This window comes from Pelodiscus sinensis, chromosome 1 (assembly GCF_052426305.1).
Source record: "Pelodiscus sinensis isolate ZL-2025 chromosome 1, ASM5242630v1, whole genome shotgun sequence".
In the NCBI taxonomy this organism is placed as follows: Eukaryota; Metazoa; Chordata; order Testudines; family Trionychidae; genus Pelodiscus; species Pelodiscus sinensis.
The window spans coordinates 4,436,027-4,453,477 of NC_143052.1; the positions used below are offsets into that span (position 1 = coordinate 4,436,027).

General features: G+C 46.5%; 1 protein-coding gene across 3 annotated transcripts in view; it reads left to right on the top strand.

Annotated features, from left to right (window-relative positions):
* The first annotated feature begins 4,373 nt into the window (after positions 1–4,373).
* Positions 4,374–17,451, top strand: part of CALU (calumenin) — a 34,039-nt gene continuing 20,961 nt past the window's right edge. For all 3 annotated transcript variants that reach the window (XM_075924869.2, XM_075924887.2, XM_075924878.2), the window contains exon 1: positions 4,374–4,512. The gene's annotated coding sequence lies outside the window, so the exon portion shown is untranslated. The remainder of the gene's footprint in view (positions 4,513–17,451) is intronic.

Genomic DNA, 17,451 nt, shown 5'->3' on the forward strand with positions numbered 1-17,451 from the left:
GAGAGAGACACCTCCGAGGCGAGCCCCAGAGACCAGGACCAGTCATCGTTCCCCCAGAGAACCAGCCAGGCCCTGGACAGAGACAGCCCAAAGCCTAACTTGCCATCGCTGTGGGCAAAAAGGCCACAAGAGGGCTCAGTGCACCAGGTCCCAGGACCGGGGACTTTCCAGGGTTAAGTGGCTGGGGCGGGAGGAAGGGCAGGCTGGCCCAGAGGCAAGGGCTGGCAGGCAAGCCTCAGCTCAGAGAGAGGGGAAGGATGCTCAGTGCACCTCCCCTGGGAGGTCTGATTCTCAGGAGGCGGATTTCTCCGTGTACCGGGTGGGGGCAGGACGGCCCCTGCGGAGCGAGTGCCTCATACCCCTGGAGGTGGATGGTAGGAAGGTGACGGGCTTCTGGGACACGGGGGCGGAGGTGACTCTGGCCCGATCCGACATAGTGGCCCCGGAGCGGATACTACCCCACGCGCAGCTGACCCTGAAGGGCATAGACGGGTCCCCGTTTAAGGTGCCTGTAGCCAGGGTGCATCTGAAATGGGGGGCCAAGGAGGGCCTCAAGGAAGTGGGGGTGCACCCGCACTTGCCCACCGAGGTGCTGATGGGGAATGACCTAGAGGAGTGGCCCCATGAATCCCAGCGGGCTCTAGTCACTACCCGGAGCCAGAGCCAGCGGGGGGCTGACAACGTGGGTCCAGGGAAGGACTCCGGGCAGCGTCCTCAGGGTCCCATCCCAGTGGACACGGGGTCCAGCCAGGCTGGGACTCCGGACCTAGGCAAAGGTGGGGAACAGGTCCCGATCCCTGCCTCAGCAGCTGAATTCCAGGCTGAGGTGCAGGCAGACCCCTCCTTGCAGAGGCTGAGTGACCAGGCTGGCCTCCGTGCAGTTCGGCCCCGGGGGAGAGGTGGCCAGGAGAGATTCCTGCGGGAGCGTGGGCTCCTGTTCCGTGAGTGGCTCCCCCCCCAGGAAGGCGAGGGCATGGGGGGTCCAGCGGCAGCTGGTCGTCCCCCGAAAGTATCGCCTCAAGCTGCTGTATTTGGCCCACGATGTCCCCGTTGGGGGCCACCGGGGGATCCGGAGCACCCGGCTGAGGCTGCTCCAGCACTTCTATTGGCCGGGAATCTTTACAGCCGTGCAGCGGTACTGCCGGTCCTGTGACTCCTGCCAGAGGGGCGGGAAGGCCCAAGACAGTAGGAAAGCAGCTTGGGGGTCTCTACCCCAGATAGAGGACCCTCTGGGCTTGCTGAGAGAGCTATGGGAGGGGAAGACCTCCCTGGATGGAGCATTGGGGATGGAAGCCGCCCTGGCTGTCCAGAGAAGGCTCACTGGGCTCATGGCCCCGGCCCGAGAGACCATGGCCAGGGATCAAGGCCAGTGGAAGGGTGGGAGTGACCCCCGAGGACAGGCCTGTGCCGGTCGCCCTGGAGTGGGGCGGCGAGTGGACAGAGGGAAGCCAGCTCATGTGGGTCCTCGCCACGGCCGGCCTGAGTCAAGGGGAGCACCCATGTCCCCAGGGCGGGTTCCCACGCAGAGGACCTGAACTTCCCTAGGTCACGAGCGGAGTGACCCTGCTCAGTTCGCTCTCGGAAGGGGGAGAACTGTGACGTAGTGGGGGTACCTGGCTGGTTTCTATGCTGCTGGCTCTGGGGTGGCCCCACTGGCTGCCGTGGGTACCAGGACCCAGCCAAACAGGATGAGTCACTATGCAAACCAGTGGCCAGACACCCCCCATGGATAGGAACAAAGGAAGGTGGAATGCTGCCCTGGCTGGGGGGCAGGGCGGGAAGTTAGTGAGTTGGTGGCTGGCTGTCGGAGGGCATGGAGGAGAGCCTAGGGGAAGGGGCTGGAGTTTAGGGGCCCAGTCTCCCCCATCTCAAGGGGGCCTGAGGCATCCTAGCCCAGTTCCTGTAACCAGATTACATCTGTGCTGCGCTGTGCTGGAGGAGCAATAAACCACCCTCAATTCCACTGGCTGGTACAGTCTGTTTGTGCCATTTCGGGGTGCAGGAGACGGGGAACCCCCAACGCGCCGTCACAATAGTATACTTAGATTTCCAAAAAGCCTTTGACAAGGTCCCTCACCAAAGGCTCTTGTGTAAATTACATGGCCATGGGATAAGAGGGAAGATCCTTTCATGGATTGAGAACTGGTTAAAAGATAGGAAACAAAGGGTAGGAATAAATGGTAAATTTTCAGAATGGAGAGGGGTAACTAGTGGTGTCCCCCAAAGGTCAGTCCTAGGACCAATCCTATTCAACTTATTCATAAACAATCTGGAGAAAGGGGTAAGCAGTGAGGTGGCAAAGTTTGTGGATGATACTAAACTGTTCAAGATAGTCAAGACCAAAGCAGACTGTGAAGAACTTCAAAAAGATCTCACCAAACTGAGTGATTGGGCAACAAAATGGCAAATGAAATTTAATGTGGATAAGTGTAAAGTAATGCACATTGGAAAAAATAACCCAACTGTACATACAATATGATGGGGGCTAATTTAACTACAATTAATCAGTAAAGCGATCTTGGTGTTATCGTGGATAGTTCCCTGAAAACATCCATGCAGTGTGCAGCGGCAGTCAAAAAAGCAAATAGGGTGCTAGGAATTATTAAAAAAGGAATAGAAAATAAGATGAAGAATATCATACTGCCCCTCTCAAAAACTATAGTACGCTCACATCTTGAATACTGCGTACAGATGTGATCTCCTCACCTCAAAAAAGATATTTTGGCATTGGAAAAGGTTCAGAAAAGGGCAGCTAAAATGGGGGGTTTGGAACAGGTCCCATATGAGGAGAGGCTACAGAGACTGGGACTTTTCAGTTTAGAAAAGAGGTCTATAAAATCATGAGTGGTGTGGAAAAAGTGAATAAGGAAAAGTTCTTTACTTGTTCCCATAATATAAGAACTAGAGGACACCAAATGAAATTAATGGGAAACAGGTTTAAAACTAATAAGAGAAAGTTCTTCTTCACACAGCGTGCAGTCAACCTGCGGGGCACTGTGATGTGGTGACGCCATGGTGGGGGGGCACTGTGATGTGGTGACGCCATGGTGGGGGGGCACTGTGATGTGGTGATCCCATGGCGGGGAGGCACTGTGATGTAGTGACGCTATGGCGGGCGGGTGGGGCACTGTGATGTGGTGACGCCATGGCGGGGGGGCACTGTGATGTAGTGACGCTATGGCGGGCGGGGCACTGTGATGTCGTGATGCCATGGCTGGCGGGTGGGGCACTGTGACGTGGTGATCCCATGGGGGGGGCACTGTGATGTGGTGATCCCATGGGGGGGGCACCGTGACGTGGTGATCCCATGGGGGGAGGCACCGTGATGTGGTGATCCCATGGGGGGGGCACTGTGATGTGGTGATCCCATGGCGGGGTGGGCACTGTGATGTGGTGGCGCCATGGCGGGGGGGCACTGTGACGTGGTGAGGCCGTGGCGGGGGGGCACTGTGACATGGTGAGGCCGTGGCGGGGGGGCACTGTGATGCGGTGACGCCGTGGCGGGGGGGCACTGTGATGTGGTGATCCCATGGCGGGGTGGGCACTGTGACGTGGTGAGGCCGTGGCGGGGGGGGGGCACTGTGATGTGGTGATCCCATGGCGGGGTGGGCACTGTGACGTGGTGAGGCCGTGGCGGGGGGGGGGGGGCACTGTGATGTGGTGATCCCATGGCGGGGTGGGCACTGTGACGTGGTGAGGCCATGGCGGGGGGGGGGGCACTGTGATGTGGTGATCCCATGGTGGGGGGGGGTACTGTGACATGGTGGCACCCATGGCGGGGTGGGCACTGTGACGTGGTGAGGCCGTGGCGGGGGGGGGGGGCACTGTGATGTGGTGATCCCATGGCGGGGGGGGCACTGTGATGTGGTGATCCCATGGCGGGGGGGCACTGTGACGTGGTGAGGCCGTGGCGGGGGGGGGGGCACTGTGACGTGGTGGTGCCGTGGCGGGGGGGGCACTGTGATGCGGTGACGCCGTGGCGGGGGGGGGGCACTGTGACGTGGTGACGCCATGGTGGGTGTGGCCGTGCCTGTCAGCAGGGCTGGAGGAGGGGCAATCCGCGCTCAGGTAACCTAGGAGCCCCGCGCAGCCCCTCCCCCGGCTAACGGACATGCTCCCCTTTTCCCGCCCTTTCTAACGGTCACTCCTGCCCTCGCGGCAGCCGCAATCCTCAGCCTCGCGCTGACGCCTGCGCAGAGATGCCCCCCCCCCGCCCCTTTCCCCGCGTCAGGGAGCAAGGAAAGGGAAAGCCCTGAACTGGGCGGAGCCGCGAGCCCGGCGCGCGCTTGAGGACGTGGCGCTTTCCGGCCAATCCCGGCCACGTCGCTGCCGCGCGCCGGCCGCGAAGGGGGAGCGCGCGCCCAATCGGAGCCCCGCGCGTGGCGGCGAGAGGGGCGGGGGCGGTCGGTGATTGGGTGGCCGAGGGGGCGGGGCCGGCGCCGCTGTTTCCGGCCGTAGGGCGGGTGGCGCGCTGAGGGCGAGCGAAGCCGCAGGGGCTCGTGGCAGGAGCAGGTAAAAGGGGAGGGGGCGTCGCCGTCACCCGCCGGGGCCCGTATCCCGGGAGGAGCCGCTCGCCGCCCCCCCTCCCCCTCCCCGGCCGGGGGCCCGGTGCGGCGCGAGGCCAGGGCCGCCTCTCAGCGCTTGTCTGAGGGGGGTGCTAGTGCGACCCCCCCCCCGGCACTGGCGCGGGCCGCCCCTCCCCCGCCTCGGGCCGGTGTTATTTGCAGCGCCTCGCGGCCCCCCCCCCCCCCCAGACTAGGCGCTCGCCTCGTGCCGCTCGGTGGGTGACCCCTACGGGCCGGACGTGGGCCCGGCGGCTCCGGGCGGGGGGGGGGGGCAGCTGACTTCCTGCCTCCCCTCCTGAGAAACGGGGGGGGGCACTGCTGGGAAACTGACCCGGTTATCCCATGGGGAGCTGACCCGTCTCACTCCCCGAATGCCGACGGGAGAGCTGGAGAAGGCTTCGAGCTGCCCCCCTTCCAGCTGTGCGGGGGGACGAGCTTCTCCCAATGAGACCTTGCTGTGCTGGTGACTCGTATTCACGTGTAGCCCGCACAGGGTCTGCTAGCACTTCATAGACTAACCAATCGTGTAGATGGGATCAGGAGGCTTCTGTGCCCGCAAAAGCTCGTGATACCATCTATCCGAGGGGTCGCCCTGTTACTCTGGGTCCGCAAAGGCGACAAGGAGGCCTGTGAGTCTATACGGTGCTACAGGACTCCTTGTCGCTCTTGCAGAAACCATCTATAAAGTGCTACCAGGCCATTTGTTTTTTAAGTTTATCCTGTACAGACTAACTCTGCTACCCCCTGCAGCTTCATCTTAATGCATAACACAATTAGGTAGAAAAGCTTTGGTGGGATAGCCGAGGTAGTGTGAAGAAGTGGGTTGTGCCCACAAAAGCTCATGATACCATCTACAAGTTTTGTTAGTCTCTAAGGTGCTGCAAGACTATTGGTTGTTTAAGTTTTTAAAACTAGGTAGAGTTTAAGTACCCAGATGATAAAGACCTTTATAAATGCCTTTAAACAAGTAGAATAGTGATAGAAATGTAGCTGTGTTAGTCTGGGGTAGCTGAAACAAAATACAGGACTATGTAGCACTTTAAAAACTAACAAGATGGTTTATTAGATGATGAGCTTTCGTGGGCCAGACCCACTTCCTCAGATCAAATAGTGGAAGAAACTAGTCACAACCATATATACCAAAGGATACAATTTAAAAAAAAGTGAACACATATGAAAAGGACAAATCACATTACAGAACAGAAGGGGGATGTGGGGGGGGGGGGGGGAAGGAAGGTAAATGTCTGTGAGTTAATGATATTAGAGGTGATAGCTTCCCCAATTATCTTTATATCTTTTTTTAATTGTATCCTTTGGTATATATGGTTGTGACTAGTTTCTTCCACTATTTGATCTGAGGACGTGGGTCCGGCCCACGAAAGCTCATCATCTAATAAACCATCTTGTTAGTTTTTAAAGTGCTACATAGTCCTGTATTTTGTTTAAACAAGTAATCTTCCATTCTATGTTTTCTCGCAGGGTCTGTACATTGACTAGCTACATTGAGAGTATGTGAAGTAATCCCACTAAAATAGTCATCTCTGTAAAAACAGCACAGTTGGACACTACAGCTGTGTCTCCATGTCTCATGCTGAGAGTTACTGCATTCTTTTCCCCTTGCCCAGCCTATACAGCAGTGACCTTTGCTGTACCCACCAGCTTTTGAAATGAAAAAACTTCGAAGCTAGTACATACTTTTTGCATTTATCTACAGAAATAATTTGAGTAATGTTAAGCATTCCCTCTCCACCACTAGCTTAGTGTATACTCCTCTTTTCCGCCAGGACCATGAGGAAAGACCTGGTGATTCTGTGAAAAAAGACAGATCATTAAGCCATGGGCTGTTTCATGGAACCTGTCAGTAGTATTTCAAACAAACAAAAAGAACTTTAGCATAATTCCAAGGTCCATGTCCATGTTTTTTCTGTGTACTGGAAGATATTTTTTTAATGTATTATTGTAGCATGTATGAGCCCTAGTTGTAGACCTGGACCCGTTTATTTACAGGGTCTACCACATATCAACTAGATGTATAGATGTGAACTGTAGTTCTGGAAGTGCCAAAGAGGTATTGTGAGTGATCTCTTTCTATGGATGACTATTTTCAAGTAAGGCATAACATGAAGATCAACATTCAGAATAACATTCACTGTATACAAGAGAGCTGTGAACTCCTGTTGAAATAGATCTCAACACAAAATCACTAATAACCACTTCCTAGTACTGAATTAGTGACTAAAGATTTTTAGATCTGTATATGCAGAACTTTTTGTTAAGTTGTACAGTTATAGTCCTTGATCAGAATATCAAAATTTGAAATACAGGTTGAACCTCTGTGGTCCAGGAGCATCTGTGATCCGGCTTGATTTTAGTTAGCCACATGTTCACTTTTCATGGGTGTGGCCAAGTTTCCCATGGTCCCATATTTGTTTACAGCCACCAGTTCTGGCTCTTGGTGTTCTGTGCTGTTTAACTCTAATTTACCCTAAATATCTTCTAAGAGCCCAGTAAGCAGTGGAACTGTTGGCAGTGCTGCTGGAAAATATTGAGCTCCCTTGATTCAGCAGATTATTTGGTTCAGCACTGGTCAGGTTGCCAGGGTGCTGGACTAGAGAGATTCAACCTGTAATTAACAATGAGTGGTCCTGTAACACCTTAGAGACTAACAAGAAGATAAATAGATAGATGGCACAGCCCACTTCTTCAGATGAGTAGAGCAAAAGGTTTCCCTCATCTGAAGTAGTGGGTTGTGCCCACAAAAGCTCGTGATTTTTATATCTATAAGCACACACAACAATATTTTGTTATATATGTATTTGTCAGTCTCTGAGGCACTACAGGACCACTCCATTGTGTGTGGGGGTTTTTTTAAGTTACAGAATAACATGGCTACCCTTCTGAGACTTGTAATTAACAATGTTGTAATTGTAGTATGGTCCCAACATTTCATTAAATCAAACAGAATAATTGCATGAGACTCAATGAGAGTTCAGTTTGCTAGTTTGTTGTCTCTGTTCACAGCAGATCTGTTCATGCAAAGTTAAGATGAGACTACCTTGAATGCTTTAGTGCAGGGGTTGGCAACCTTTTCAAACAAAGGAGCCGGACTTCATCAAAATTCAGAAGAAGTAGTTGTCAAAGACCTATATAAGAATGCTCGTTTGCATGACTGAAAATATACAACTTAATATTATTGATGGTTGACATGATGGTTAATCAATAGCATAAATTAAACATTGTACTCATACTTTATTTAATGGAACTTCTGCATCTTTTTGCATATTTATTTGAAGTTTACATCATAACTGCTCAAATTCAGGTTCATGTGCACATTCAAGCTGCATGAGTAATTAAGCATTTTTTAAATTTTGAATTAATTTTTCATTTTAATTTTAAAAGTTGCATGCATTTTGGGAATGACAAGAGCCATATTTGGTTCCTTACTGAGCTGTATTTGGCTCGAGAGCCATAGGTTGCAGACCCCTGACTTAGTGTGACTAAGAAACCTAGTTTTATAGTGATAACATGCTTCTATTGCAGAAGCTAGCTGAGAACACCTGACATTCTTGGAGTTTTTCCAGATGATGTTTCCTCCTTCCTTCCAAATGCTTCAGCATTCAGTTTATCAAAAATTCTTTAACTAAACTACAATTTGATATGGAAAGGAAATTTAATCCTTTATAATTTAGTATTTTCCTCATATTACTTATTTGCATTTCATTAGCCCCCAGCAGCTCCTGTCAGGATTGGAGCCTCATTGTGTTGGGCTCTTGACAGAAAAAAGTTCCTGCTTGTTTGCAGTATAAATTGAGACAAGATGTGAAGTGGGTGGGGAAGAGAGAGATAAGTCACTAACTGCCTTCACTCTAGAATTTCCACTACATATGTTTGTTTGATCATCTTGATTATGTAGCCATGAGAAGATATGCTTTTAGTTTCCTCTGAGACACATGCAGTGCAGTTGAATTTGATCAGAAAGGTTGGTTGCCTTTTTCAATTTTACCTTTTCTCTGTCTGCTCCTTGTAATGTTAGACAGGCGTGGTTTATAGGAAATGCAGGATTTGCTATAAGGAATTCACCTTGTGGTCCAATCAAGTCCCGTAATTTGGTTCCAGCAGTAGCCAGATGCTTCAGCAGAAAATTTAAGAAACATCACAATGTAAAGTTAAGGAATGTTCTACTCATAAAAGTTTATTTCTAACCCCATTCTTTTAATGTTTGATTTAATGCACTAAACATAAGGGTTTACATTCATTAAGCAAAAACCCAACCCTTTTTCAGTGTAGCATACAGAGTTGATAAAAATTGATGACTTTTAAAAAAAATCCCATTTTCTATTTATAAACCAGGTTTATTTTTTAAAGACAAAGCATTTTGAAATTGACAGCCTATATTAAGGCTTAAACTTGCCATGTATTAAAATAATGTAAATTACATTAAAAATATTAAGCAGTACATATTTGCCACCAAGTTTTAGGGAAAGTCAAATCCAGGCTCATCGTTAACTGTTTAAATGATTACACTGTGGCATCCCTATTACCAACCTTTTTTTTTTTTTTTTTTTGAGAAAAATAAAGTACATATGCATGATTAGAACTGTTTTAAATCAAGGTTTTCTGCTTGCTGATTAAAATCAATGACTCACATCACTTTGATTTAAATGAGTCCATCCTGGTAACAAAGCTGTACATGGTTGTATTATCCAAAATGTCTAATTCTGTTGCAAACCTTACTAAGTTCCCAGGTTCAGTAATTCCTTATAATAATGAATTTCATAGATTGATTATGCATTTTGTGTGTGTACGTGGGGGCACTTTATTTGCAGCCTTTTTATTTCATTTGATGTCACTTTGTTCATGTATTATGAGTAGTTAAATAGGGGCTCCTGCTTTGCCTTCACTTTACCTTTCCTTATGTTGTATGTCCCCTGTAATGTTCTTTCTTATATAAAACAATCTGAATTTTTGAAAGTTTCAGAGGGGTAGTTGAGTTAGTCTGTTACAGGAAAAACTTAAACAACAAATAGTCGGGGAGCACTTTAAAGACTAATGAAACATGTAGATGGTATCATGAGCTTTCGTGGGCACAGCCCACTTCTCTGATCATCTGAAGAAGTGGGTTGTGCCCACGAAAGCTCATGATACCACGTTTCATTAGTCTTTAATGTGCTACCAGACTATTTGTTGTTTTTTTTGAATTTTTGAAGTCTCGCTATACCTTTATTTTAGTGTGGCACTGTGAATATCTATCAATTCTTCTAAATCTTCTTATAGTTGAGAGCCAGAACGTGAGCGCATACTATGATTTATAGAATGACTTTATAATTTATAATCGTTGTATGTCAGCTTCAATATCACAAGTTATAATGTGGTCTGCTTTGAGTCTGGCAACTCCAAATATGGAGTTTTTGTGTAATATGAATTATGATACTCTTTGTCAAGGCTGCTTGTTCCATATGTTTCAACTTCATATCCGCTGGGTGTAAATATTAGTTACACAGCAGGATTATCTTTATCTGATGATTTCCTCTGTTATAACAACCTTTAATCTCTTTCCCTGCTTTGGAAACCTACATCTTTGTTGAATGTGGCAATTGAATCTGACCTGACAACTTCTCAGTGATTCACGTGGCAGACAGATTACACAAATCCATTGGATATTTTAATTATTGTTTCTGTGCTATTTACATAATCTAAACTAATATTTGTAATGTGGTTATGTGCCACCTAAACATCAGAAATACTGTGACCTTGTATGAAGACTCAAGTAACTGTTCAAGTATTTATTTAACTTTTCCCTCTTGTTTCACTTGCTTAAAGGATTGCAAACTGTCCTTTCGTTTCGCCGTTTAACCTCTTGAAGTAGTTGAAACTAATGTGGGAGGCTTTTTCATGTCTACTATTTCTGTAAAATAGAACTTGGTTTTATAAAGCCATTCTTTCAGGACTTCACTCTTTTTATGTAAATATATCTCTATTTGTACCACAGTAGGTGCATTGAGTACCTAGGATTTAGGTATTAGGTAGAAAAATGTTACCTACTCATATTTCTGGATACATGTTGTGTCTAAGTAAATCAGATAATAAAAGGACATATTTGTGGGAGATGGGAGAGACACTTGATTACCTGAGGAGATTGTGACAGTTTCTTAGAATCATAGGATTGGAAGAGACCTCAGGAGGTCATCAAGTCCAACCCTGTGCCCAAAGAAAGACCAACCCCAACTCAGTCATCCCAGACTGGGCTTTGTCAAACTGGGACTTAAAAACCTCTAAGGATGGAGATTCTGCCACCTCCCATTCTGCCATCTTTCGAGAGAGGGATGCAAATGAAGCCGGGATTTAAATATCTCATGTTTCATTTGCATATTCACATTATGGTGCTATTTCAAAATAACAGACGCTGTTAAGACGCAGTTATTTCGAAAGAGAACCCGTCCCTCAAAATAACCCTTATTCCTCATACAGTGAGGTTTACCAGTTATTTCGAGAAAAGGGTTTTCTCTTGAAATAACCGCGTCTTAACAGGGTCTGTTATTTCAAAATAGCGCCATAACGCAAATATGCAAATGAAGCACTGGATATTTAAATCCTGGCTTCATTTGAAATTTCAAATGTGTTCATTTGCCATCCCTCTCTTGAAAGAGGGTGCAAGTGTAGACATACCCTAGGTTACCCATTCCAGTGCTTCACCACCCTCCTAGTAAAATAGTTTTTCCTAATGTCCAACTTAGCCTTCCCCTGCTGCAACTTGAGACCGTTGCTCCTTTTTCTGCCATCTATCACTACTGAGAACAGCCTGTCTCCATTGTCTTTGGGCCCTTCCTTCAGGTAGTTAAAGACTGCTAAGAAATCCCCCATCATTCTTTTCAGTAGATTAAACAAGCCCAAATCCCTCAGTCTCTCCTCATAAATCATGTGCTCCAGCCCCCTAATAATTTTTGTTGCCCTCGCTGGACTTTCTTCATTGCCTCCACATCCTTTCTGAAATGGGTGGCCCAGAATTGGACACAATACTCCAGATGTGACCTCACCAGTAAAGGGGAATAATCATTTATTTAGATTTGCTGGCAGTGCTCCTCCTAATGCAATCCAATGTGCCATTAGCCTTCTTGGCTACAAGGGCACACTGTTGACTCATATTCAGTTTCTCATCCACTGCGATCCCCAGGATTTTTTCTGCCAAACTGCTGCTTAGCCAGTTGGTCCCCAGCCTGTAACAGTGGTTGGGATTCTTCCATCCCAAGTGCAGGACTCTACTTTGTCCTTGTTGAACCTCGTGAGATTTCTTTTGGCTCAGACCTCCAACTTGTCTAGGTCACTCTGGACCCCATCCCTATCCTCCAGCGTATCTACCTCTCCCTATCCTCCAACATATCTACCTCTCCCTATCTTAATGTCATCTGCGAACTTGCTGAGAGTGCAATCTGTCCCTTCATCGAGGTCATTAATAAAGATGTTGAACAAAACTGGCCCTAGAATTGACCCTTGGGGCATGCTGCTTGATACTGACTGCCAACCAGACATTGAGTCGTTGATCGCTACCCATTGAGCTTGACAGTCTAGCCAGCTTTCTGTCTACCTTACAGTCCGTTTATCCAATCCATACTTCCTTAACTTGCTGGCAAGAATACTGTGGGAGACCATATCAAAAGCTTTGCTAAAGTTAAGATATATCACGTCCACTGCCTTCCCCATGTCCACAGAGCCTATTATCTTGTCATAGAAGGCAATCCGGTTGGTCAAGCATGACTTGCCCTTGGTGAATCCATGTTGACTATTCCTGATCACTTTCTCCTCTTCCAAGGTCTTCAAAATGGATTCCTTGAGGATCCGCTCCATGATTTTTCTGGGGACTGAGGTGAAGCTGACCGGTCTCTAGTTCCTAGGATTGTTCACCTTCCCCTTTTTAAAGATGGGTGCTACATTTGCCTTTTTCCAATCATCTTGGGACCTCCCTTGATCGCCACGAGTTTTCAGAGAAAATGGCCCCCTTCATGTTAGCATCACAGGGGATCCTGCCCATCAGTTTTCTGATGGAGTCAAAGTCTGCTTTTCTGAAGTCCAGCATCTGTATTTTACTGCTCCCTTTCTTCCTTTGCTCAGGATCCTGGATTCGACCATCTCACGATCACTACTTCCCAGGTTGCCGCCCACATCTACTTCACCTACTAATTCATCCCTTTTTGTGAGAGCAGGTCAATCTGTGCATGTCCCCTGGTCGGTTCCTTCAGCACTTGTACCAGGAAGTTGACCCCCAACATTCTCCAGAAATTCCCTGGATTGTCTGCGTACTGCTGTATTGGCCTCTCAACAGATGTCAGGGTGATTAAAGTCCCCCATGAGAACCAGGGCCGGTGATCTGGAAGCTTCTCTTAGTTGTCTGAAGAAAGCCTCATCTGCCTCATCCACCTGATCTGGTCTATAGCAGACACCCACCACGACATCACTCCTGTTGCTGCCACCTCTAAACTTAACCCAAAAACTCTCAATGGGCTTTTCTCCTGCTTTATACTGGGGCTCTAGCAATCCTACTGCTCTCTTACATATACTGCATGACTCCTCCGCCTTTTCTCCCCTGCCTGTCCTTCCTGACCAGTTTATACCCTTCCGTGACAGGGCTCCAGTCATGTGAGCCATCCCACCAAACCTCTATTATTCCAATCAAATCTTAGTTATTTGACTGTACCAGGTTTTCTGATTCTTCCATCTTGTTTCCCAGGCTTCTTAAATTCGTGTACAGACACCTTAGATTGCCCTACCTTCTCCATATGAATCCTGGGTTATGAGCAAACTTGTACATAATATTAGTCTCCTAGAAAGACTTGGCAAGAAGAAGAGATGTGCATTTGTAATCTTCTAGGGTTTGAAGATTACTGAACTAACTAATCAGGATTCAAAATAAACAGCCTACAATTACTTTTACCTGTTTGTATTGGATGTGTTAGGCTAAGGACATTTAGGGCTATGATGGCTGTAAAATTGTGAATCTTCTTACTGTATGAATCTAATTAATGAAACCTGAATATTAGAGCTGTGCCAAGTTAAACATTAGTCTTCAATAAGTATTTCCACAACACACACACTATTCATTAACTTTTAATCCAGGCTCTGCACTGATCATTTTAATACCTACCTGCAATGTATCATTTCTAATTTGGCTGCAGCCTTCAATTTGATCACCTTTGGCGATCGCTTCTATGTTTAATTTGGGGGCGATAAAGTAACATCTAGATTAGGGATATAAACATTTAAAAAAATATTAACTGTGTAACCGATAAAATTTCTACCAGTCACACAATTAACCGCAGCTCCCAGCCCCACAGAGAGCTGGGGGAGGGTAGGGGAGGGGCAGGAGAGTTTACCCTGCACAAGCTTATTGGTTAACTGGTTAAACCCTTACATCCCTAATCTAGATTGATTGTGTCAAACCAGAAGGCTGTGTGGGCAGGATGTGGCTTACATGAAATATTAAAATCTTAGATTTTGCAGAATTGTTTTAGAAAAGCAGTATCTAGCTCTCGTGGTTGCAAAATTTACTTCGGAAATAGCCACATTGTTCCTGGCTGGCTGCAGACTCAAAAAGACAATCGGGCTGAGGTGTGCCTCCCTGTCCCTGTTAATTTAACTCAGCGGTTCCCAACCTTTTCCAGATGGGGACCATTTTGACAATTCAGGAAGACTTGGTGACCCAGGGCAATTCAAAAAATGTGTGAATGGCTCCTTAAGAGCCACCTGGGGAGACACCTGGTGACCCTTTTGAAATGTAATGGCGACCCATATTTGGGAAGCCCTGGTTTAATTGGAGCGATGGCATGGGGAAAGAGTAGGACTGAAACCCATAAGAGGTGGATTTGGAAGTTATTTCAGCAAAGGGAAGGCAAAAGGAAGAAAGGAGTAACAATATAAAGATCTGGGAAGTGGGAAAGAAATTGAGAAAGGAGGATTGGATTGGGGAACGATACTTCTGAAAGTGAGAGTTTTGCAATTGAGTGATGCCAAATAAAAAAAAAATCTTTATTTTCATAGAATCGTAAAATACTAGGACTGGAAGGTACCTCGAGAGGTCATCGAGTCTCGTCCCCTGCCCTCATGGCAGGACCAAATACTGCCTAGACCATCCCTGATAGACATTTATCTAACCTGCTCTTAAATATCTCCAGAGATGGGGATTCCACAACCTCCCTGGGCAATTTATTCCAGTGTTTGACTAACCTGACCGTTAGGAACTTTTTCCTAACATCCAACCTAAACCTCCCTTGCTGCAGTTTAAGCCCATTGCTGCTTGTTCTATCCCCAGAGGCCAAGATGAAAAAGTTTTCTCCCTCCTCCTTATGACACCCTTTTAGATATCTGAAAACTGCTATCATGTCCCCCCTCAATCTTCTCTTTTCTAAACGAAACAAGCCTAATTCCTTCAGCTTTCCCTCATAGGTCATGTTCTCTAGACCTTTAATCATTCTCATTGCTCTTCTCTGGACCGTCTCCAATTTCTCCACATCTTTCTTGAAATGCGGTGCCCAGAACTGAACACAATACTCCAATTGAGGCCTAACCAACGCAGAGTAGAGCGGAAGAATGACTTCTCGTGTCTTGCTCACAACACACCTGTTAATGCATTCCAGAATCATGTTTGCTTTTTTTGCAACAGCATCACACTGCTGACTCATATTCAACTTGTGGTCCACTATCACCCCTAGATCCCTTTCTGCTGTACTCATTCCTAGACGGTCGCTTTCCATTCTGTATGTGTGAAACTGATTGTTCCTTCCTAAGTGGAGCACTTTGCATTTGTCTTTCTTAAACTTCATCCTGTTTACTCAGACCATTTCTCCAATTTGTACAGGTCATTTTGAATTATGACCCTATCCTGCAGATTAGTCGCAACCCCTCCCACCTTGGTGGTATCTGCAAACTTAATAAGCGTACTTTGTATACCAATATCTAAATCGTTGATGAAGATATTGAACAGAGCCGGTCCCAAAACAGGCCCTTGCGGAACCCCACTTGTTATGCCTTTCCAGCAGGATTGTGAACCATTAACAACTACTCTCTGAGTATGGTTATCCAGCCAGTTATGCACCCACTTAATAGTAGCCTCATCTAAGTTGTATTTACCTAGTTTATTGATAAGAATATCATGCAAGATTGTATCAAAAGCCTTACTAAAGTCTAAGTATACCACATCCACCACTTCTCCCTTATCCACAAGACTCGTTATCCTATTAAAGAAAGCTATCAGATTGGTTTGACATGATTTGTTCTTTACAAATCCATGCTGGTTGTTCCCTATCACCTTGCCACTTTCCAAGTGTTTACAGACGATTTCCTTAATAACTTGCTCCATTATCTTCCCGGCACAGAAGTTAAACTAACTGGTCTGTAGTTTCCTTGGTTGTTCTTATTTCCCTTTTTATAGATGGGCAGTATATTTGCCCTTTTCCAGTCCTCTGGAATCTCTTCTGTCTCCCATGATTTTCCAAAGATGATAGCTAGAGGCTCAGATACCTCCTCTATCAGCTCCTTGAGTATTCTAGGATGCATTTCATCAGGCCCTGGTGATGTACAGGCATCTAACTTTTCTAGGTGATTTTTAACTTATTCTTTTTTTTATTTTACCTTCTAAAACTATCCCCTTCCCACTAGCATTCACTATGTTAGGCGTTCTTTCAGACTTCTCGGTGAAGACCGAAACAAAGAAGTCATTGAGCATATCTGCTGTTTCCAAGTTTGCTGTTACTGTTTCTCCCTCCTCACTGACCAGTGGGCCTACCCTCTCCTTGGTCTTCCTCTTGCTTCTAATGTATTTATAAAAATTCTTCTTGTTGCCCTTTATTCCGGTAGCTAGTTTGACCTCATTCTGTGCCTTTGCCTTTCTAATCTTGCCCCTGCATTCCCGTGCTGTTTGCCTATATTCATCCTTTGTAATTTGTCCTACTTTCCATTTTTTATATGACTCCTTTTTTATTTTTCGATCATGCATGATCTCGTGGTTAAGCCAAGGCAGTCTTTTGCCATATTTTCTATCTTTCTGACACATCGGAATAGCTTGCTTTTGGGCCCTTAACAATGTCCCTTTGAAAAACTGCCAACTCTCCTCAGTTGTTTTTCCCCTCAGTCTCGATTCCCATGGGACCTTACCTATTAGCTCTCTGAGCTTACCAAAATCCACCTTCCTGAAATCCATTGTCTCTATTTTGCTGTTCTCCCTTCTATCCTTCCTTAGAATTGTGAACTCTATGATTTCATGATCACTTTCACCCAAGCTGCCTTCCACTTTCAAATTCTCAACTAGTTCCTCCCTATTTGTTAGGATCAAATCTAGAACAGCTTCTTCCGGTAGCTTTTTCAACCTTCTGAAATAAAAAGTTGTCTCCAATGCAGTCCAAGAACTTATTGGATAGTCTGTGCCCCGCTGTGTTATTTTCCCAATATATATCTGGATAGTTGAAGTCCCCCATCACCACCAAATCTTGGGCTTTGGATGATTTTGTTAGTTGTTTAAAAAAAGCCTCATCCACTTCTTCCACCTGGCTAGGTGGCCTGTAGTAGACTCCTAGCATGACATCACCTTTGTTTTTAATCCCTTTTAGCCTAACCCAGAGACTCTCAACACTTCCGTCTCCTATGTCCATCTCCACTTCACTCCAAGTGTGTTCATTTTTAATGTTTAAGGCAACACCTCCTCCCTTTTTCCCTGCCTATCCTTCCTGAGCAAGCTGTACCCTTCTATAGAAACATTCCAGTCGTGTATTATCCCACCAAGTTTCTGTGATGCCAACAATGTCATAATTGTACTTATTTATTAGCGCTTCCAGTTCTTCCTGCTTATTTCCCATACTTCTCGCATTTTTATATAGGCATCTAAGATCCTGATTTGACCTTG